Here is a 24560-nt window from a genome sequence, read left to right on the forward strand (position 1 = left end):
AACAGGATGGATGTCCCACCATAGCAGCAGCAGTGCTGTGCTCCAAACACGGCCTTTTCTATAATGGATGTCAGTATAATGTCATTAATCACCACAGTCAAACATGAACATTCATTTCTTATTTTCTCTGCATTTGGTCATTTCTCCCTAAGATGTTCAAACTGCCACTGAAAAAGCACATGGGCCAACTTCAAAAGCAGGACAAATTCTGGAGAAGCAAGGGTAGATGAGAGCTGCAACTGAACCTTTCTCCTCCTGCCCCATACCAGACAACACGGAAATTTATTCATTCCCTCAGCAGACTCTTCCTCATAGTAGGATGTGCTATTAACTCAAGATGATGATGAACACAACTGCAAGCCGTGAACAAACAGCTATCTGGAGATAAGTCAGGCAGCTAAATAGGCCCTTATGAGGCCAGTGCCACTGAACCCAGGACTTGGATGCCCAATTAGCTCTACCACAGGCCAGAGAATTGGCCCACAGCCTGTACTGGAGGGAGACAGACCTTTCAATAGCACACAGAAGTGGCTGTGATCTCTGCCATCATGCATACGACACACATTTATGAATCCTTTGGGCCAACAAAATGGTTATTTCAGATGCATCATGAATGAACCCTGATTACCACTCATTTGCAGCCCCTGTTCCTACACCATCAATAAAACTGCTCAAGTTCTTCCCTCCTTGCCATGACCACCTTTCACTTCTCCCTCCAACAGGAATACACTGATTCTCCCCATGCCTCATCATTCAGCTCAGTGTAACCTCACCTTTCTATACATCCCCTTCCCCTATACATTCCTCCCCAGTGCCAGGACTGGTCCAGAGCTATTTCTCCACTGCCAGGGGAAGGTGCTGTGGGCACAGAGCAGAATGCCAGTTGCTGCTGCTCCTAATGGGAACATGATAAAAAGGAGGGGAGAAAGGAAGGAGAAGATAGCACAGAAAACATCTGGTGGGACCAACATAGTATTACGTTAAATTTTCCAATTTTAAGACTAGCAATAACAAAAAAATTTCTACTGGATCGCTCAGTCTGGTTTCAGAAATAACCTCATGGCATCAGGGCCACCCAAATCTGGATACGTCAGCAGTGGCAGAGGCATGCTCAGCATCTCCATCCCTGGGATCCCCCCTCAGCTGTCCAGGGCAGTGATGTCTCCTACGGCACAAAAAGCCCTTTCCACAGAGAAGTCACAGCTCAATTCACAGGCTTTTGTGAAACCTGATTCAGCTGGGGATCATTCATGCCTTCTCTCAGACAACACAAGAACCAGCTCTTCACTCCCTGCACAGTCCCACAGCTGTTGTGGGGGACATTCTACTCCACAGGACCAATAAGTGGATGGCCTGGCTCAGCCCAATGCATTGGGCCAAGCAGGTCTGTCCTAACAGAGAGCAAACCACCTCACTTAAGCCACCCAGGGCCTGGGGAGAACCTTGCACGTGGGAGCACGCACAGGCAGGAGGTGGCTGCCAGACCCTTCCACACAGCCCAAAGGCAGCCTGCAAACCCAAACAACCGTGGACCCTAAACATCTCACACTGCTTGCTTTTTCTCTCCTCCTGATGTCAATTCCTGGTGCAATCCCAGAAATAACACGGACAAATTCTTGGCTTGCTATTTTTGGCAGCTCCTCCCACCAAGAAAAGAGGGAGATTACACTGCGGGCTATTCAGGCAAGCTGGCACGCTGGCCACAGACACGCTTCTAGCCCATACGGCTCTAATGATAAATCCTGGACAAGCTGAACAGTTTCAGCTTCAGAGAGTGGTTGGAAGGGCTGGTGCCATGCTAGACAACCCACCTACGCCTTTAGAAGGTGCTATTTATTTATTGAGTATATTTAATGAGTAGAAATAGAGCTGTGGGGTGGGCGCAGTGACTGAGGGTGACTGGTGTGGGACGAGAGGCTCTCAGCTCTCCCGGCATGTTAAACGCACACCGCCTGGCACCACCACCTGGATTGCAAAGATAAGTAGCTGGGTGACCACCTTTTAATCTGTGCATAATTAGCAGGAGGCAGATGTCAACTGGCAGAGAGGCCAAAGCAAACGGGGCTGTTTAGGGACACTAGGCCACAAAGAAACCTCCTGTATCTAACCTGGTGAGTCCCAAAGACACAAGGCTTTGGAGCACCAGCACGCAGCATGTCACCAGGTCACCGCAGAAGCTGCACGCTGTGTATGGTACACAACAGTATTCACACCTGAAAATACAGCTTTGTGTTGTGGTAGGTGGCAAGTGAAAGAACATTTTGTTACTCTGGGTTTACATGGCATTTACTACACCACAGCACTGCTTCTACGAGTTTGTCTCCAGTGATAACAGTAATATCCTTGGATTCTCCTTGTGGGTTTTTTTTTTTAATACAGTGCCCACGCACAACTCAAAGCAGTATGAAACTGAGGAACACACCAAACCAGGCTGGTTTAAATAAAATCAGCAGATTGTTTTTAATTTTACAAATACTTCACTGGCCAAAAGTCTGAATCAGTCCCAAGTTGAAGCTTTTTGTGGAAAGTACATGGTCATGCATAATAGATGGGTTGCACCCAAATGAATCCTGCCAGGCCTGATGATGAAATGTCAAATCATCCCTTTCAGGGCAGTGACCCTCCAATTTCGTCCCATTCAGTCTAACTCTTTCCCAATTCAAGCTTGTTTAGACAAAAAAGGTTAAACTAGGCCAGTTTATATCCTGCTCTTATTCTACATTTTTACAAATTCCTACACCATTCAGGCCCAAGACTTTAATTTATCTGATGACAAAAATTCAAGCCAGACAACATCTGGATCTGGAAACAGGCAAGGATGTCCCCAAAGAGGAGACTGGCCAACTTGTGGCTTTGATTCAGAGCCACATCTCATTGTAGTCAGCAGTACAGTCAAGATTAAATGAATAGCACCTCAAATCATTGTACACACCAAGGAATCTGGAATTCTGGTTTCACAAGCCCTAAAAGCACCACAGAAAGTAATCTGGGAAGTGTGAGATCTCTGGAACCAAACACAAACTAGAGACACAAAGGAGCATTATATCTGTGAGAAGCTGGGTTCTGCTCTGGAGCCAAGTTGGTCCTGGTGTTACGGACTACAGCTGAAAACCCTTTCTGTTACATAAAAAGCAAGCACAAGACATATTTTCCAGCTCAAGATCTATTTCCTAGCCCTATTCTATAGATCTCATACTTTCTGCCATCTGTGTGGTTGATGAAAAAGCAACTTCATGCTGGAGCCCAGCAAAATCCACAAAAGATGTGAACATTTTGAAACCAAGAATTAACTCATTACTCATAAAACAATTGCTCAGGGACTTCAGTGGACAGGGTGGGAGGGGAATTTGCAGAAGATGGCAGCACCTGGCTTATGGGTTACTGAACTGGCACTTTCTGCTAAAAATCAAAGTCTAGCTTGCTACCTTGCAGCCAGACCGCTGACAAAACTTAATGCCATGTCTCACAAAAATGAAGATGAGGAACATCTATGTTATATCTAGACAAAAATTAACAGCACTCCTCTGAAAAATAGATTTAGGTAGAGCCTACCAGCCTCTAGACAATCTATACCAGGCCTATATTACACCACTTTTCCTCAGGGGAAAAGTCAGTAAATAAACCCCACCATGTCAGGCAATGGTGGAGAACTCTGCCAGGCCAGATGCAGTTATGCAAAAGGCTGCCAACTTGAAGATGCTAAGATGAGGAAAGCCCAGAGGTTTGTAACTGTCCATGAGCCAGAAACTGGGGGCACAGCCCCCCAGTTAGATCTCCAAATTTATTCACAATGGCTTTTGAAGATGCTGGATCACAACCACCAACTGGACAGCCAGCAAGTAATTCTTGCCGTTTTATAAAGCATATTAAGTTCCCCAAAGAGGAGAAGTAGTACTCTGTGCAACAGGAGCTATGATCTTATTGAATATCACACATGGATTCCTGCAAAGGAAGGCTGCAAGGACTTCCATTTTAGTCCCTCTCTACAAAATGTTCCTGAATTTTCTGAGCTGCAACTTTTCACACCACTTTCTCTGCCAGTGTTGGCTTTCATTATTTCTTTTAAATATATACTTGGAGCAAAACCTCTTCAGATGTTTTAAGTTAAAAATGTGTGGAAAAAAATACAGTTTTCTACATTAAAAAGAAAGTTTTGTGTGCAAGTGTGAGGGAGACACACAGAAGGAAAGAAGCAGGGAATAGCTCAAAAATGGTAATAACTTTGAAACCTGAAACTTGGCATGGGAACAGTTCCTGACAAAGTGTATGCTCTGCTAAGTTTAGAAGAAATTGTGGTTGTAAAATAAAGCTATGAACACTTGAGAGTACGCCCTAGTGCACAGACAGCGGAGGACACTGTTCAGATTTAGCTACTAACCCACACAGGCTGCACACACATTCTTGAGAACTGCAGTTTGCATCACAAGTAGCAATAGTAAACAAGGACCCTCCAGGACTAAAATCAAAAGCTCCCATAGCTTGGGATAAAAAAAGGAAAAAAAAATTAAAAAGCCAAGGGCTTATGCCTTCAGTGCATACCAAGATCTATGAACAATCTGAGGTGTACTAAACCAGACAGGCAAACTCTTGAGTTCAGGCCAATGAGGAACTAGTCACTAATTAATAGCTTCTGCACCAAACAGCAACCTAGTGCCTCTCTCACTTAAAAGCCAAAAAATAAAGCTAGGTAGACCTCCCCACCACTATAAGAGTGACCTCCTATTCCACAGAACATTCCACCTGTTTTTAATCCTCCCTATTTCATTCCATCACAAGGAGAAGCAAGGGGAGAGGCAACATCGAGGTAGGCAGAGCACAGATGGCTGCCTGGGGAGCCCCTCCCACGGGAGGGATTATGTCCCTGGGATTAAACAGCCCAAGCATCACCAGATGTGAGGCCCAGCACACCACCAACAAGTAATCCTTGCTGCAGAAAGCAGCAATTAGATTGGAACACCTTTATTTGGGTCAGGCCAGAGCTGGGATTGTTTCAAGCTTCAGTAACAGACACAGCATAAATTCCATATTCAACACTCAGAAATGCTTGGAGAGTTTGGATCTTTGTCCCCAGGACCCCACCATCCACCTGCATGAGGAAAAGAGGCTGCTCAAGCAAGTCCAGATTAAATCCAGAGTTGCACGTAGGGCCATGGGGGGTGGGAAAGGGTGCCAGCAATCCTGTAAAGGATTGCAGTGAGGAGAGATGTACCTCCTCTGGCTGGGCAATTCTTAAACTGGAAGACTAATTTGTCAGGGGAAACTGGAACTTGGACACCCTGGACAGACATGGATACTCCTTTGTGCAGCTTTCCCCTACAGGCTGCAGGTTATCTGTATGATTACACACTTTTGCAGATGTTGGCCATGTTAATACAGAGCCAAGGAAGGCTCTGATGGCAGCTGAGGAAGCCAACCAGCTCGTGCAACAAAAAGGTTCAATTCATGGAATTCAGGAGACGAGCTCTCTGTTTGCCCACCCATAAAAGCTTCACCAGAGCAGCCAAAGCCATTTAACTTGGGAAGTGATGTCTGGACAGACACAGACAGTGGAGAATACACAACCCAAAGCTCAGCATTACCCCATAAACACCACATTTCCTTCCTCACTCACACATGTAAAAAACTGGGATGGTTTTGAACACCCTGTGTTCAGACAGACCTTTCATTTTAGCTATCCTGGGTCAAAGCAAATAACATCACTTGGTACCACAAGGTGGTTTCTTTTGGCTTTTTTTACTTGGGAAAACACTGAGTGCATTTTTATGGATCCAAGTAATGTCCCAACAGGGACTGGCATCACTTCATGTTAGTTCCATCATCCTCTGTGCTGTGAAATTAAAAACCTCAGGCACTGGGGAAAGACCTGAAAATTGATCTGAAGCAAACCTGTGCAGAAGGTTGGAAAAACACTCAGGTATACAAATTATTTTTGCATTTGTCATTTTCCAGCATATTCACCTCCCTCCCCCTTTTTTCCTCCTGTTCTGGGGAAAGGCAAGAACACAAAAGCAAAAATGAGAATGACCATGAAGAATTTTAAAGACAGCTTATTTGGAAGAGAAGTCAGGGATATAGCACATAAAAGCCTGCTCTAATGAGATTTCCAATCTAATTTTGCCTAGTTTAGGGCATTTGCATATTGGGAATTTTACAGGCATCCAAACTGGAGTTAACTTAATGGAAAACTTGTGCAAGGAAACCTGAGATACAAATTGAACACATTGACCTTACATAGCATCTGACCAGACCTTAAGTGCAAGAATAGGAGGATCTGGGGAACACTTTGGTACATCAAACAAACCTGGTAAATTTTTTACAAGTTTCATTGTCTAACTTGGGAAACGACTGCAGCAAAGTTTCTCTGGTATCAGCATCTTGGCAGAATCAAAGAAAAGACTTAGATATTGATGTGGATAATGAGAAGACAAACTGAGGAACAAATGGTTTCTGGATCCTGGTGATCCAGGGCTGAGCCTGGGAGATGCCAGCAGGAAAACATCTCCTTTGAGAACTGCTTTGCTGATTATTTCAGTCCTGCATCAATGATCCACTGAGCGTGGCTCCTGATTCTGAGCTGCCAGGGGCAAGAGTGGGCATTATCCTATCCTTGGTGTAAGACTGCCTCAGCATGACAATGCATTAAAAGGCAAAAAGGAAAATTAACGTGTATCCAAAGCAAGCTTAGGCCCAGACATCTTTTAAATGAGAGTGTCAGTGGGTGACTTTGCAGGCGATTTCTTTGATTCTGCTAAATTCAATAAAGCCAGGTAGCCACTGGTAAGCTTTAAACAGCCAGTGCAGACTTGAAGCAAGGATGGATTTCAGTACTGCCTTTGCAGAGCTGGGACCACACAATGTCTTTCTTCTCCCACTGAGGACCAAACTTATGTGGCCCTACTCCAGCCATAATGAGAATCATGTTACTGGGATAATACCAGAGAGACAAGAGCAGCCTGGATTCACACCATTTCAGCCGATGCATATTTTTGTCAGGGGACCAGTATCTCAAACTCACACCCCATTTATTAGTCTCTCCTCTCCCACGGGAGCTATTCTGTGGGTGAGGCAGAGGAATTCACACCAGGTCTCTCGCTCTCCCTGCTTCCCATCAGCAGGGTCCTTTTAAAGAGAAAAATCAGGCAACAACTGGTGATGTATGCACATGCACTTCTGCCAGCACAGGCAGGGATATGAAGAGGTGTGATCCTTCCCTGATGGAGCTGTGTTGGCAACGATCCCTCATGGAGATATGGTTAGACCAGCAACAATGATAATTTGTGTTCTGCCTGTGCCTGCACAAGGGTATGGTTTTTGCTTTACGTTCTGACAGTACAAAGCACAGCTATGTCCAGAAGGGGAAGCATTTGGTGGGTCTAACAGCCTTTGGTGTCCTATTTTGGGCAGGTGTTCACAATCTAGTCAAAGACTTCAGATTTCTTGGAATATATGAATGCAGCTTAGGTTTATGCCTTGACACATCTCAGAACAGGTTACTGGGAAAACATGAGGCAGGGAGGTGAAAACATGACTTTCAAAGGTCTAGTCACATGCATAAAATGAAAAGCAACTGTATTTTCAAGCCATGTTAGTGTCAAGAAAAAGCAAGCAGTAGGTGTTACTGGTGGGGGTATGGCGGATGGATAGAGAAAGAGCAGACGAAGAGAGAAATAAACACAGCTGAAAGAAATTCTGATTTCTGATCAAGGGAATATATTCATGGAATATGGCATGTGGTATTTGCCCAGCTGAACACACATCAGCAGCAGGCAGTGTGATCCACAACCAAAAAGTGAGAGAAAGTTGTTGGCAACAGCAGCCTGTAAAAAGGACATAAATAATTAAAGTTCTTCTAAACAAGGCTAAGTTTTAGCTGCTGCTTCTCTTCCTCTTTTTAACAGTCAAGGGAGATTGCTCAAAATTATTCAAGGGGAGCTTTGTCCTGTTAAATCTCAGCCAGGTAGAAGATTTGAAAAGAATCAGAGCCTACCTCTTTACCACAAACTTTGCTGTTTATTGAACATGAGCTGAGCCATGACCTCAGCATATCCAGGAAGATTAGCTTGCTGCATTCTCAAAACAGCTTTCCTGGGGGGAACCTGGGTGCTGGCACTTTGAATTGTTTTAATATGATGCTGCAAGTTTCACATCCTGCCTCACAACTCTAATGGTTTCCCTGGAGCACCAAACCACAATGTTTTTTCCAACAGTTCTTCCACTTCTTCTCACAAAAGAGGAAAAATACACAGCTTTTTTTTGTTTGTTGGGGGTTTTTGGTTTTGTTTTTTTAATGATTCAAGGCAATTTAAATATCACTGTGTGCTGCTGCTATATAAATGGTTGATTTGGGGTTTAGGTTGGGAATGGCTGGAGTATAATCATCTGTTCTTCAGATTTGGACACTTTTGGACATTTGCCTTTGCATCATCCTTCTAGCACAAACATCCTTGCTTTCCACAACTCAATGGAAATACAACACAGCAAGGAAGTCAGAAAACACCATGTAAAGAGAGCAGCTGATATTACTATGTTAGGATTCCTATATTGTCTTTTAATGTGAAAACTCCTGGAAACAACTGACTGATCTGACTGATCAGTCTCCTTCTCCCAAAGCAAAAGGCTCTCATTCTCGTAATCATTATTCTAGGTAAAGAAACATCCAGGAAAAACAAATGTAGTGCTCAACGCCTGTGTCATCATCATCTACCATCCTCTAGAAGACAGCACAGAGAGAATACCTGTTCTTGCTGCTTCCCATTTCATACCAAAAATGCCCACAATTCCCCTTCAGCATGAAGACATCCATCAAAAGGAAAGTTATTTTAGATCTGACAGGCAGTCAGGGGCAGAGCAGGATTGTTACATAAAGCATCAGTGGGAGTAAACAGGAACATTACTTATAGGCAGCTATGCCTCCATCTCGAGGGACCATCCCTGTATCACAAAGGCTCTGGGATTCCTCCAAGTGATTAAATACATGGACTGGCTTTTTGGCAGCTATTCAAGACTTCATGCCCCATACCTGCCCTTTTTCCTGTACTTTCTGCTTATGTGTGCTTCTGCCAGTGCTATCTCTCTCCTTCCATGGAACCCGCACTTAGTACATGTCTGCAGCCAAAGGATGGAGTAGCAGATACATCTTGGCTTCTAAGGAGCTCTTACAATGTCTGAATAAGGATTTCTCCACTTGAGTGCATTACCCTACTGCAATGCCACACAGCCATCACTGCTATATTCTCGTTTGAAAGCATTTTGTACCCATTTGGCATAAATGACCATTAATGCCCATGTATGATAATCTCTAAGATGAAACACACCCCACCAGACAACACTAACTCATGGTTTGATGGCTGTGACACAGAGTGGATGCAAGAAGAATTCTCTGCCCTTTGGCCAAATGAATTTTCAAGCTCTGTCATCACTCACAGCACGATCTCTCATAAGAACAGCACGTGAAGGAACCACAGGCCCATGTTGCTTTGCTCTCCAATGTGCTCACATACTGTGCCACTGAACACATCTACCCAAACAAACTCAAGCTGCATTGCCAGAAAGGGACACTTCATGCTTCACAAACAGCCTCTTGAATTGGCATTCCCTAAGTCAACCACCCCAGCTGAAAATGGCTCCATGGAAAATAACCCACTTGCAGGACCTCCTGAAGCACTGAGCTTCTTTCCCTTACAAAGCATCACTCTCCTGTTGGCTGATGCCACCTCTCTGGGCAGAAGAGCAGTGCAAACACTGACCCCAGAAACCAGCACCCATTGCAGCCTTCAGAAGTGAATGCTACTGCTTTCACCCAAACATACCCTGTATCTTACCTCATCATCAATGAACTGATTTTCTGTCTCCTGTTTTGTGCAGTTAATCTTAGGTGACTCTCACAAAAGAAAATCACTGCTGGAACTGCTGAAAGGAGCTTTGTATCCAGATCTTCCCTTCCTGGGAAGTGTTTTTTAGCCTCTTGATTCTGCTCCCCAGCTCCTGCTGACTTCAAGTGACATGTGCCTGACAAAATCCCCTCCCTTCCAAACCCCACCACAGGACATGGCTGAGATGTAGTTATTTTCTTTCTAGCAGCCTGGACGGTTCTGTGGGGTAAATCTATGACTTCATCAGTATAGATTACAAACCAAAGTTCTAGGCTCCTGCCAAACAGTGCTTGCAGATCATTAAGCCCTTCCTTGTTTCTCACTCTAACCCTCTGGTGAGTAGGCTGGGGGTGAGCAAGAGGCTGGGACCTCAGGGAGGGTCAGGCTTTCCAAGGACCCAGAAGTTTTTCTCACTTTTGCTCTTCCAGTCGTCTCCTCCATCCCACTGGAGGAGTGAGTGAGCATGTGACCAGGTGGGTGCTTGGCTGTTGGCTGGGGTCAATCCACCACTCCCCAAGTCCCCCCAACAAAGTATATTTTTAGTATATTTTAATCTTTACTGAACTTAACTTTTTTGGTAATCACAGCTAAAACCACCCTGTACCAATCAAAAACTCGCTTTAGCTGCATCTCAAATTGATTCTCAAATTCCTTTTTTTTTTTTTTCAGATCTCAGTCACATCAGACTTTAAGTTGTGCTAATTCAAATAAACATGTAGGGCTCCAGGACACATTGCACCTCTAAGGCAGGACAATACTTTCTGGAAGCTTTCTAGACCTCCACTCTTGAAGTTTAGAAAGTAAAGCTGTGGATTTGGGGCTATAGCATTTGGGCTGCATTTGGATTCCCAAATCTTTCTCTCCTAGGAATCAAGTCTTCCTGAGACACTGGGGAAGCAGAGAAAGGAAAAAGCAGTCTCAGTCCGTTAGTTCCCTGTGTGGCTCTCAGCCATGCCCATCTCTGGATTTTATTCTTAAGTGCTGAAATGTTTCAGGCTGTTCAGATAGGGAGAGCTGTGCTTCTGGAGGCTGTCCAAACCATCCATTAGGCTTCTCTGAGTGAAAAAACTGCTCTGTTTGATTCAGGGGCAACACTTCTGTCTCTGAAAGAAGTTAACCAGGAGGTAACCAGAATGTAACCAGGACTAGTGCAGAGTAGCACTCAAGTGACTGGTACCAATTTGACGAATACTGAAATAACCAGCATGAGTTTTATTTCAACTGAAATACAAGTTAATGTAATGCCAAAAAGTGACCTTGAAGAGGCAGAGGGAATGCTTCTGCAACCACCCCTAAATCCCACATTTCAAAGAGTTTTCCTTATCTTCCTTTGCAGTATTTCTTATCCTTGTTTTCTCCACTTACTATCAGAGTAACCAGGTGATGTTGCACACCCTTTCCCCATCTTTCTCCACCCACATTACTGACTGGCAAAATCTCAACACTTAAACCCACTGCAAGAGTTTTTACACTTCCACTACTATACTGCTACCACACTTCTCTGAGCCAGCTCTGGGACACCAGCACTTCAGAGCTACATTCCACCTCTGTGCTCTAAGCTAAAGGCTCCCTCAGGAGCTGCTTTCTGACCAGCCTGAGTGCAAAGTGATCATCATTGTTCTCATAATCCTTACGTCAGGCAAAGAAACATCCAGGAAAGACAAATGTAGTGCTCAATGCCTGGATCTTCATCGTCTACCATCCTCTAGAAGACAGCACAGAGAGAATACCTCCAGCAGCTCCAGTTAATGATCTTAAGTCTCACAGTTGTTTGCCAGCACTGAAGGTATCAAATTGCATCAAGTTCCTGAGTACGGTGCCCATCACTCCCTCCTTTTCTTCCCTCTGTCTAGGTTTTGCACAAAGCCACCTTCTGTCTTGTGGGATGCAACCCAAGTCTCTTGACACTTAACCCTTCCCAGAGAGTCTATAATTCAGGATGGCAATGGGCATTTCATTAGCAGTTATCTCAAAGAGATCAATTATATTCACCAACATGACCAAAGTTCTCTCTGGTTTGCCTGGGGAAGCTTGAAGAGGTCCCTAACAGCCCAAGGTGGTGATGTTGCACATCCACAAGCCCCCACCAGTAGGAGTTATGCATGGGAGTGGAGGAGGAGAGAGTTCAGTAACCAGTGTAAGAGATGGCCAGGCTTCTAGAGCAGCTATAGAGCCCACAAACACCAGGTTAGGCAGATGCAAATTTTGAGGATCCCCATTAAGGTTATTCAAGGTACATCCTTTTCCCTCCAGAACAATGAAACACATATCTGGCCTACCACCTGCAGTGCAAACACTGCCCAAATGTCTCCAACGCTAACAAACTTATCCTTCCACCACTGCTCAATCACTATTTGCTCAGTTTAGTTCCACATGCATTATGGTAGCACTGAAAGTCAGAGCAAGCCTTAAAAAGCAAATGAATCTCAAATTAACAACAGAGGCATTTTTGCTCTGAGGTCTGGATGAGAACATCAAATAACTGAACTTTGTTCCTGTGGCTTATTACATCATCCAAACCTTCTTTGACTGAAAATACGTCTATTCCTCATTCCAGCCCATCTGTTCTTCAGAAAACTCCTTCTCTGTTTATTTGAAAAACAACTATCTGGAGGCAAAAGCACTTTTTTTGTTGTGTTCCCCCCAGAGGAAAGTATGCTCATAATTAAGCAAAGAGCATTGCATGTTTATTCCTGCACATGCACGTGCATGCATTCACACGTGTGTGTGTGCATGCCTATTTTTAGTTACACTGTCAAAATCAGCCTAATATTTCACAGGAAAGAAGGTCGTCTTGACCCCAAACCCACATCATTATTTCTAATTGGGAAATAAAGAAACAGAATTGTCAAAAATCTCTCTCTGCAGGAGAGCCATGCTGCGAGATGACGGGACTTCTCCCTGCTGCTGTGTTTTCTTTAGCTTTAATTTACTTTGATGTAAAAAACAAGCCAATGAAACTTGTCATTTGGTAGGGAAAGGAAGAAGAGGGTTAGGACAGTGGTGCTGCCCTCACTTTCCTCTGTAGGCTGGGAAAGGCATTTTGTATCTTCTGATGAAAAAGTATACTCCTCCAACAGAGGTTCATCTCATTCAGCACAACCTCCCTGCCTCTTTTGCTTTCAGGCTGTCTCTGCTGCTGCACCTTTTCTGGCACTGGAAGAAGACTAAGCTGAAGCAGTAGAAGTACTTTTTAGCAGTGTAAGCCATGCCATCAGTACAGGAGTTATTTCCACTAAAACAGCAGGGCAAGAGTCTAATAAGAGAGATATTCTCCCCCCTTTTCCATCTAGAATGTGGAAATTACACATTCCTCTTTGTTTTCTCTTTTTCTTAATAATCACTTTTGGGAAAAAACACTGATTTTGAGGTGGTTCTTGACTGAGTTCATGGCCTCACACTACAGCAATAGCACAGAATGAGAACTTCATTGCACCATCTGCAGGAACAACACCCGCATGCCTGCCAGGCCATTGGGACACAAACGCTCTGAAGAAATCCTAAATGACTCAGGGCTGAGCTCATTTGAAGGAATGACTGCAAAACCACACACAAAGGGGTGAAAGCCCCTCTAAAAACCATGCTGATGAATTCTCAGAAACTGTTGTCCAAGGAGAAATGCATCTGTACTGTCTGACAGATGGAAATCACTTGGGCAAGGCTTCCCTGCAGCCATTTTCTCCTCTGGCAGAGCAAAAAGCAGAGCAGGGAAGCAGAGCAGGGAAGCAGAGCAGACCTCCAGGATGTGCCTCCAAGGTGGTAGAACCCAGAAGGGTGCACAAGCTCAGGCTCAGCCATTCATACCTTCCTTAGGAGATGATTCATTTTTCCCAGGGCAGAGGAGACACTGTTTGAACAGTGACACTTGGTCACCTTTCTTTCTTTCAGCTACATCTCCCAATCTAAACAAGAAATCCCAGTGCATGGGACAGGACACACAAAAACATGCCCAAAGTGGCTGAGTTTCTAGATAGGGTTGGAGATCATTCACACTTCATGCTCATCATACCCTCACTACCTCTGTTAACATCTACCTAATTTAGTCTCTAATCCACTGAGATCTGTATTGGGACCAGTAGTAGCTGTACTACAAGCAATTCCACTGATAAAATACTTTATTGCTTGTATATCAAAATTTGCCTCTTTCTAGACACAGGGTCTATTCATGTGATTCAGGTTGTAATTCAGACTTGGTTACACTTGAAAGAGAGGGGTCTCAAGGTAACTAGAGAAAACATTACAGTACACAAGACTGAAAATCTGAGCAGCAAACCACTGAGGATGTGACACATCTGAATTCTGTATAGACACAGCACACAAAGAATGGGAAAGGAAAAAGGGATTCAGAGGGGTGAGATCACCAGACCTCTAGAAGGAAGTGTTCTCCTGGGGTCTGCAACCCACAAATCCAAAGCAAAACCAGGTTCAAACAAACTGTTTCCAGCAGTAAAAGGCAAGACAGCTATGACCTTCATATCCTAACCAGGCCACTGAAATACCAGAGAGGCAAGCATGCTCACCTCCAAGCCATCATGCACCCATTTTTGTCCAGTTAGAACTACTGAGCAAATCCTACCCAAACTCCTGGAGAGAGAGAGCAGGGTACAGAAGACATGCTTTTGCACAAATGTACCTTTTGCCACATTTTGTCAGCCTGGCTGTGAAAGCAGCACTTACCAGTTCATTTGGCACTTCATTAGCTGCCAAGCAAAGCCCTAAGGACTGCTGCAAGGACGATGTGCAAGACTCCAGTTTGACATAAGTGCTAGTGGCAATGTTATCTGCTGGGATGGTTCATCTGTGACACGCTTCCCAAGTGCAGAAAGAAAACCCATACTACTGGCTTTTAAAAGAAAAAGGAAAAAGGAAAAAAGCACACACCAAGCAGTAGGCTTTAAGTCTGGATTCATGTTGAAAATTGAATGGGTTCATCATGTCTTGCTTTATCCACAGGGGTACAAAATGCAAGTGGTTTGCCTGTCTTTCCTCTTTTTGACATTGTCAGAGGACTCCATTACACCTAAGGAGTACATCAGGCAGATAACTACACTCAGTCCATTTAGCTCCATAAAGCAAAGCACCCATGTTTGCAACAAATTTCATTTCCCATACAGAAGGAAACAGATCCTGCAAAGTGCATTATTTCAGAGAACAGAGTTTAAATAAAGTACTGCCTGCAATCTGTAGGTATCACAGGTACAGGCAGCAGCCTTCTTTTTGTTTCTTGGCAATTTATCTGCACAAAAGATCTAAGAGTTAAGCCTTAATGCTTTTTTATATCTCCTGATATATCTGGTTTCCAGATAGAACTATTTGCATATAGAAGTAACTGTCCTTTCCTACTGCAGTCTGTTGTACTACTGCCCCTGTCTTTCACAGGAGCAAATCAGAAAAAAAAAAGCTGGTAGTCAAGGAAAATACTCTTCCAAAGATACAGCTTTACAATGCAGAATATGCTTTTGTGTCCTTGAGTCTCTTACCCCTTCCTGACTTGTGGCATCACAGCATTACACTGATTTGCCCAATTTGTTTTCCCAATTCACTACATCCTGCTGGAGGGTGCCCTGCTCTATGCAATAACCCCTACAGCTTCCAGCACAGCAGCTCTCTGGAGTGATCATGTCACTCAGACCAGAGGTAAATAATGCACAGTGGGAGCAGGTATTTGTTTCCTGCTTGCCTGTAGCTTCATCTTTCTACTTGCCTCGGGGTACTCTTACTAACCACTGATATTTTTTCCAAGCTTAGCCAGAATGGGTACAACTGATTTCCTAATGTCTTGGAACCAATCCAAACTATCCATTAGCCAGGAGCTCACAAAGTGATACATCTTCCACAGGGCTCACAGACAATGCTATTGTTTTTAAAAAGAAGTTAACTTCAGGTAAATGAAAATAAGATTTACTGCTTGGGACAGGTTGTATGCACTAAATACCTCAGAATTCATAAATTGTCATCCATAAGACTCCATTCATCTACAGAGATAAGGGACCCCTGCACCACTCAGCACAGAAACTCTCTGCTAAATCACTGTTATTGATGTACATCACTGTAGGAGCCTTGGATGTGGATCGTGTCTCCACTGTGCTAGGCACTACCCAAACATTATGTCAGGTCATCACAGTCACATCATCCTGATAGTGCTGGTTGATATGGCCCTGGGTAGGAATTCTTACCAGCATCTCTTCCCACATCTCCCTGGCCATCTGCTTCATTAGCAGGTGATGTAGAACATTTTTGAGCCAGACAGGCAGCTCATTCTGGGGAAGGGGCTGGTGAGGGGCTAGCAGTTCCTAGTCCTTGAGTCCCTGGCATGGTGATCACCAAGGCACATCAAGGCCTCTCAGAAGCACCAGTCCTGAGCAGCATGAGGGCACTAACATGGGGCTGCAGAGGCTCCCTCCTACCATGGTTCAGTGTGTTTCCACTGTTACTGCATTGCCTCCAACCACACAAAGCCTGTAATATTGCACTGCCAAACATGGGGTGGATTTCTTACCCCTACACAGCTCACCAGATCATCATGATTCACCACACACCACTGTTGTCCAAAGTGCACATCCCAGATCTACTTTGCAGTAAGGGCTTGATGCTAAACCAGAGCCCTGGGTTTTTGCTGCTTCAGATTCCTCAGTTTGTCCCAACACCTATGACCTCTTGCAGTAGCTTCACACAATTTCTAGAAATACATTCTTAATAACACAGTCAGAAAACGACTTCAAGGGACCAAGTGTCATAAACAACCAAGCAGCCCTCACTCCCAATGTGTGCAGCCCATGAAGCTGAACCATCTGCTTCTCAACACTGAGCAGACCTGACCCTTCAGAAACTCTCCATGCTAGGAGCTGCTGGTAGTATATGGTGGAGAAGAAAACCTTAGTTCTTGCTTGTGCATTTTTACATCACAGTAAAAAAATAAATTTCTGAGTCCCCATGTCTTTTCCAGTATAAAACATTATTTTTTTTCTAGCAAGGAGGGGTGTTAATACGGGACAAAGACACCTCTATGAAACAAGAGCTGTTTATGATTACCCCATACCCAATACCCAAGATTATTACCACCTATAGCACATACAGATGGGGATTGATTGGTATCCAGTGTGTGTCTCTTTTTTTCCATCTTCCTAGAGCCTACAATCCTGACTCAAACACATAGATATTCACATGGTGGTGAATAACCACTCAAACGGTATGAAAATCCCCACAAGTGAAGGTAACCTAAGAGAGCAGTAAGTAGGAATCTTCTACCAAACCCACATAAAACAGAGAATGCAGGAGAGAAGCACTGCCAGGCTGGCTGGCAGCATCTCTGTCAAAATGGTACCCTCAGCTGCACGAGTGAGTTGAAATCATCCCTGCAGTTCCACCCAACAAGGAGATCTGTCTGCATGCAAAGGCCACCTGCTACTGACTCCACAGCAACAGTGCAAAATTCAACAAAGGCTGATTCGGACAAAACAGAAACCCATCAAATATTATCAAGTTGAATTCACATTCTTTTCCTGAGGTTGACAAGATTAAACTTACAGCTTGATTCTCCCAACAATTTTGCACACAGGGCTAAAAGAAAATGTCAGAATTTCACTCATTTTCTAGACATTATTTGTGGTAGTTGGTGTTTCTTAAAAATCCCTCAGACCCAGTGTCTAATTGTAAATATAGTTTTACAGTGAATTTGCAGGAAAAATGCATTATCATCTTTTAAAGCTGGAAGTCAATCCCACAGACCAAAGGTCCCAAATTTCCAGAGACACCTAGAAGGAAACACTGAGAGAAAAACCCTTCTTGAGCAACTTACCTCCAAACGTTGGGCTCTTCTCCAGCAGCTGCAGCAAGCACTGGCCCCAACACAGGCTCTGCCTCAGGAACAGAAGAGTTGGGCATCATACAGCAACCAGAGCAAAACTGGCAATCCTTGGAGGAGATGCTGATGATGATCTTGAGACATCTGGGTTTCCTTTTCACCACTAGCACTGCTGCTCTTTTGTGTTCCCAGCCAGCCACACAACTTGTGCTTCTGTTGAAAAGAAAAGGAAAAAATTCACATCTTGCTGGTCATCTTGCCTGGTAAGAGTACAAGCCCCTTGAAGCAGGACTATCTTTCCTCACATGGTCTGCCCAGCCTGGACGGCTGCCAGAGTCTCAAAATTCAAACGCTGTAGACAGAGACACAGAAGGGGGACTCTGCCAACCTCTACCGTGTTTCCTTGGCAGGAATTAAATGGGATGAAAAATAGTTCAGGCTCAGTTGTGTTTAAAAAATGCTAAAAGGCAGCCCAGCTACTAAAATACTTTTTGGGAGACCCCACTAATCTCAAGTCTCCTGACTTACACAGAAAGATGTTCCTGCTCCCTGGGACAGCAGCCACAGGGTTTGCTTTTTAAGCCCTCAGCAAGTTTCACATTGCACCAGACTAATGTATTTTGTACACATTATTACAGGCACTGAGCTTCAAAATCTTGGTCAAAAAAATACGTCTCACCTGTCCTATAGTTTTAACAAAGCTAACAAGACAAGTTATTGTTTTTGAGACACAGTGAGGTGCTGCCATGGCTCGGCCTTGAGGGATGAACCTCATAGAATAGAATAGAATCTTTCATACAGTCTTCCAGGTTGGAAAAGACCCTTGGGATCATTGAGTCCAATCATCATCCCTGCTCTACAAAGTTCTCCCCAAACCATATCCCCCTCAACACCACATCTAAACAACCCTTAAACACATCCAGAGATGGTGACACAACCACCTCCCTGGGCAGCTTATTCCAGTGTCTGACCACTCTTCTGTGAAAAATGTTTTCCTGATGTCCAATCTAAACCTACCCTGTTGCAGCTTGAATCCATTTCCTCTTGTTCTATTGCTAATTACCTGTGAGATGAGACCAGCACCAACTTCTCCACAACATCCTTTCAGGTACTTACAGAAAGCAATGAAGTCTCCCCTCGACCTCCTCTTCCTCAAACTAAACAGCCCCAGCTCCCTCAATTGTTCTTTGTAAGATTTATTCTCCAGGTCCTTCAACAGCTTGGTTGCCTTCTGCATCCACTCCAGCACCTCAGTATTTCTCTTACATTGAGGTGCCCAAAATGGACACAATACTCAAGGTGTGGCCTCACCAGCGCTGAGCACAGGGGGACAGTCACCTCCCTGCTTCCACAGGCCGCACTATTTCTAATAGAAGCCAGGATGCCACTGGGTTTCTTAGACACCCAGGCACCGTGCTGGCTCATATTCAGCCACTTGTTTTCATTTCCCAGGGCACCAAAAATCCCAGGCAGCGAGCTGGTGGCTGCCACACCTCACAAGGGGCCCCTGGTTTTGAGGAAAACACTGCAGTTTGAACAGAACTTTTTGGCGGGAATGTAACGCCCTGCAGCGCACCTCAGGGGGATGAGGAGGGAAGCTTCAGGCAGTTCAGGTTTTTGCACCTCTAATACACGTGCAATGTAGCCAGCAGCTCTGCAGAGGCTCAGAGGCCTCGGCTGACTGTGGTTTCATGTGGCTGTAAACTCACTGAAGGGAATTGTCTTCAGGAGGTTCTGCCCACTGAGGGTGGAGGCATGGAGGGGCACTTGTTGGCCAGCAGACACTGCAGTACAGCGCTGAGGTGCAGGAGCTGAAAGCAGCTTCTGCCACTTACCCCAAAAGCTCACAACTGTTCCTCCTCTTTGGCAGCTTTCATCAAAATGTTTGTGATCTCTCTGATCTGCCTCATTCTGGTTCCAGGAGGGGATTAAGCCCTGAGACTTGCAGAATCCACAAAACTCACACTGAGAAACTGAGGAGATGGTAACACATTTGTTACCTGAAAGGCTCAGGATGACTGACCTCGTCCAGGGGCCTTGAGCTACCAGTGACTCACAGGGGTTTCTACCACAGCAGGCTTGATTAATTGAGTTCCTATAACAAAGGATCCTGTGTTGATCACATTTAACATGGGCCAAGGTCCTCCCTGAATAAGTTTCAACTCATACAATTGAACCTCAGGCCCAACAACTGCAGCTAGAAGTTAATGTTGTGTAAATTTTAAGTAATGGGATTTTTGCAGGAGTGAAAAGTCTGTGCTGGTGTGATCACCTCTCCATTTGGTCCCTCCCAAGCTAAACCTGGTGAACTTCTGCAGCCCCCTCCCAGCTATCAGTGAGGCAGTGCAGTTGTGTTTCCCACAACACCCATCTGCAGGTTCTCCAGCAGAGTCTGTGCTCCTCCCAAAGCACCACCAGATAGGCTGTAAACACCTTTCTGAAATGCTCTCTGCTGAGCTGCTCCTTTGTCCCGCTTTGGTCTAAAAAATGTTTTATAAATGTCAGCCACCTACACATACACCTACCCAGTCTCTATCACCACAGGCTGTCCTGTGCTGCTTCAGGCTCTGCAGGCCCTGAACAGTTGTGCTGACACTTCTTTGGTTCCCAGGAAGCACAAACCAGCCCCTTGCCTACCCAGTTGCTACTTTTGTCTGGTACCACAGCTCAAGTGCTCAGGAAACACCAACATGTGCCTCCAAAAGCACCGAAATGGAGACTTTTTGTTGGAAAATTTCCTCACTCATTCCCAGATTCCTTTTCTCCAATGCTCCCATCTTCTCCCTCTCCCTACTCCATCTTGTTTCTCTTTGCAAGGCCCTTTTCTTTGGAACTGACACCATTTCCCTTTGGGGGAAATTAGCAAGCAGGGCTTGGATGTTATGCCTGGGGTGCTTCAGCAAGGAGCAGTAGGAGGGGAAAAGAAATAATGTATAATTTCTTGTGCTCAATGGCCCCTCTGTCTGCGCACTCCTCATGTGGGCAGTGGTTACTCCTGCTGCCTTCAGTGACACTACTCTATCACTGAAGTATCTCATCCTTTGGCAAATGAGGGGCTGCACGAGGGAACATGGGTGCTTGCCAGCTCTGCAGAACATACAGAATATCCTCGAGGTCTTTAGAGAAAAAGTACTGCCAAAATCTGCTCCTTTTCTTATCCCAGCACTTAAAAAAATCCATAAATATGGAGTGAAGGGAACTACCTGAAGCTGTGGACGAGAGATGAAGTGACCAGAGAGGGAAAGAGTTGCAATACAAGTTTTCAATGGGATTGCAATCACTAGAGCAGCACCAGACTTGGGGGAAGTATGCTCTTCAACAACCTTAAGGAAAGGGAAGGATGATTGTGAATAAAGGGTTTATTTCCTTCCCAGACTTTTTATTTTTAGGATTCATTATCATAGCGATGTGTCAGACCATCTCTCCAGGTTAAGGTTTTTCATCCTTTCTCCTGGGAAACCCTTCTTTGTGTCAACAATGCTCAAGGCCATGTCTCCATCTGGCATGGATCCCCACAGCTTTCAGCAAAGCTACAACAACTGCCAGCAGTGGATCTGCTCACCCTTAAACTTTTCTTAACTTCCTCTGTCGCCTCTTACACGAAAGCCCCTTTGGGCTAGAGCTCCTCTTCCTTCAAAGCAGCTTGCCCCCTCAAATGCTTGAAAGTACGTTCAACTTTGCACTACTTCAGCAAGAAAACGTGGCTGTTGTAGCCACTCCTTCCATCCATCCCACTCTTCCACATTCAGTCTGGTACTGAGCTTCTGCTCCTATACATTTTTGAACCTTATGTGTAGCAGTAAGAAACCCCAAGACTCCTGAGGTGGGACTAGGTCTGGCACAGGATGTACTCAAAGAAACCAATGGATTAGCAGCCATTAGGGAACCTCAGCCAGGCTTCAAATATAAAACCCAATACTTCCTGCGTGGCTGAGAAGCACATGCCTGAGGGACTGTGCCCCTTTATGTGCTCCCAGACATGCTGTGTATGTAGGGTCTTGAGAGTCCAATAAGCTTCATTCAGCAGGAGCAAAAAATAGACAAAGATGAAATAAAATATCATGACATTTTCTCAACGTTTCTAGTCAAACAGAAAATTAAACAGGCTCAGTATTATTGCCAGAATGTTAATTTATGCACAGCTTTAGGGAAAGCAGACTCAGGCACACACAGAAGGTCAGGTTTAATGCTGTTATTAACTGTCCCCTTCTTCCTCCTAGAAATCCTCATGGATCTACTTCTCAGTCAGAGGGGGAACACTTAACACAGGGCAGAGGTGGAGGAAGGGATGGAGCTTTATATAGAAGAGGAGAGCAGGGACATTTCAAATCACTTGGTGACAAACTGGGAGGGCACTATCTACCACAACATCACCTCAACCTCTGCCCATTCATGAAAGTTTCTGCACATAAACAGTGTTGTGGCTAGACTACACTGATAGGTCTGCTTTCTTTTTGGTTTTGGTTTTGGTTTGTTGTTTTTTTTTAATTGTTGCTCTTGTTTTTAGGGTTTTGAGATTTGTTTTTGTTTGTTTGTTGTTTGTTTTTTGTTTTTTTAAATTATGCAGTGACACTAAAATCTATAAACTTGTGTCCATGAAACAGGTAGTGGCAGAGTTTAACCTCTTCAGATATCAATAACTAAATTAACAAATAAAAAACTTAATTTGTTGTAGACAATTTCTACGCTGTGCTCATCAAAGCACTGTGAGGGAAGGTAGAAAAGGTGCCTTAAAGACAGTAGCTTACAAATTAAAATAAAAATAATTTCCAAGTATGACCTGTGCCCAGGCTTCTCAAAATCAGGTTCTGTGCTGCATCTGTACATTTATCTGTATGGGGAAACTGCATATGCTTCCCTGAAATCACACTGCACAGTCCATAGCCATGGAGTTACCAGCTTAATGTGGACCATGGCTGATGTGCAGGTTCTCCACTGAGCTGTGGCAGGTCTGAACCAATTTTGGGTCATCTTTCTCAGTTCTCTGAGAGCTGAGTAGGAAAAATAGGCTGACTGCACATGAAATGTGAAACCAAAGCACTTGCTGGAATGAACATTTACTGCATTCAAAAAGTCTCAAAAGAACTGAAAGCTGTAATGAGTTTTTACAAATTTGATGGAACAGATGCATTCTGAACACCTTGCAAAATCCCTCTCCTGAAGTCATATTTACCAGCCTTTGGAAGTGTCTCTTTCTTGGAAGATCAAACATCCTGACTCCTTCCAACTAATTAAATGGATTGCCCAAGGAATAAATTGTAGTTGTCACCTAATCAGATGGTGCATTTTAATAAGATGTTTGCTTTCTAGTGTTGAAGTATCTGACTTCCACAGTGTTTTGGGTACACTATGTACCCTGTTTAGGAGTCAACTATAGTTTTAAACAAAGAAGTTAACAGTTCACTGGAAAAGTTTATGCCACCATTTCAAGCCCCCATTTCAGGATGTTTGCTTTTTTGGCATCTCCCTTTATTTCTCAATTAGGGTCTTCACATTTTTCTTTCTTCTGAGAACAGCAAAAACTCTGCACATCACCAATATTCCTCATGCCTTTTTGGAAACTATCAACTGTTTGTGGTCTTACCATAAAGTTTGCTGTTCTCTTAACTTTGTCTCAAGCCCTGTCACTAATCAGATGTAAATGCTGGATGAAAGCTTCAACATGTCTAACATCCAGTGCTTCCAGTGTAATGATGCCAAAAAAAACTTCAAGTACAATGAGTAAAAGAAGGAACAATAACTTCTAAAGTCATTCACTAAAAAGGACTTCAAGTTGTCCTGGTATGTCCCAGAGCCATCAGCAGAGTCAGTACTTTGTCACCACTGCAACGGATGGAAAATGCAGCTCAAACCAAATCAGGTGGAGAAACTGATCCCGTTACCGAAAGAGTCTTCATTCTCTTTTTAAAACCAGTAATGTATGGGTCCAGCAATTCACAATTTTCAATGCTTTTAGTAGCACTTCTACACCAAAGTGTAGAAGAATAATAGGAGAGGTGACAATCTGGGCTGAAACAACCACTGGACCTCTTGGGATGGGGAGCCTCTTCGAAATGATCTCTCATACTCTTTCCTGGCAATATAACCACGAAGCAACCACACCTGGCAACTCCTGTCACTTCTACCACCAGTGGAATACCTACACTCTATCAGCCTGCATCACCACTCAGGGGAGCAACCAAGCCCTGAGATGCATCTGGTCACACTGCATTCACTCCCCAAGGAAACTTAAGAGGGATGCAGTTCCTTGCCAGGAGTTTTTTAGGGCTACCACAAACCATGCTCCAACTGCTTACTCATCACAAGTGTCACAATAAAAAAATACTACCAAGGTCTCATGGGCCAAGTCATTAACACATTGAACTCATTAAGGGTGATGCTTGCAGTTCTGTTGGAGGTACCCACTCTGTAGAGCATTACTCCCAGTTTGTACTAAAAGTACAAGTTGTCTGAGTAGAAGTCAGACTTTTTAGGTTTCTTGTGAGGAAGTGTGTCTGGGCAGGGAACAGTTAGAGGCCAGTTTGAGAGCCATGATACTATGGCTAAAAGTGAACATGAAGCAATGGAGGCTAAGGGCACACCAAGGGAAAGACCCAACTAGAAGAACTCATCTGAAGTTGCAAAGGCCGTAAGAAAGGCCACTGAAGACACTGGACTGCTGACACAAGATGAGATCAATCATACAAACTGTATGTTTTCAGTAAGCTTTTCAGAAGTGGACTTTTCAAGAAGGGAAGCAAATTGCCTCCTCCTCCTCCACTTAGATGTCTGCTACTCCAAACCAAGAAACACAGAATATGGTAAAGCCTTCTGGCTCTGTCCAACAGCTGGCGGGTCAACAGGGACATAAACAAAACACTTCAGTCCCTCTATTACAGGAAAGT

The 24560-nt window shown here is 44.3% G+C and overlaps 1 protein-coding gene across 1 annotated transcript in view; it reads right to left on the reverse strand.

The window, feature by feature from the left end:
• RPL29 (ribosomal protein L29) overlaps nucleotides 1-24560 on the reverse strand; it is a 204751-nt gene that overhangs the window by 120192 nt on the left and 59999 nt on the right. Inside the window, exon 4 of the mRNA XM_071755714.1 lies at nucleotides 17671-17889. The gene's annotated coding sequence lies outside the window, so the exon portion shown is untranslated. The remainder of the gene's footprint in view (nucleotides 1-17670; nucleotides 17890-24560) is intronic.

The sequence above is a fragment of the Heliangelus exortis genome, chromosome 12 (genome assembly GCF_036169615.1).
Source record: "Heliangelus exortis chromosome 12, bHelExo1.hap1, whole genome shotgun sequence".
Taxonomy (NCBI): domain Eukaryota; kingdom Metazoa; phylum Chordata; class Aves; order Apodiformes; family Trochilidae; genus Heliangelus; species Heliangelus exortis.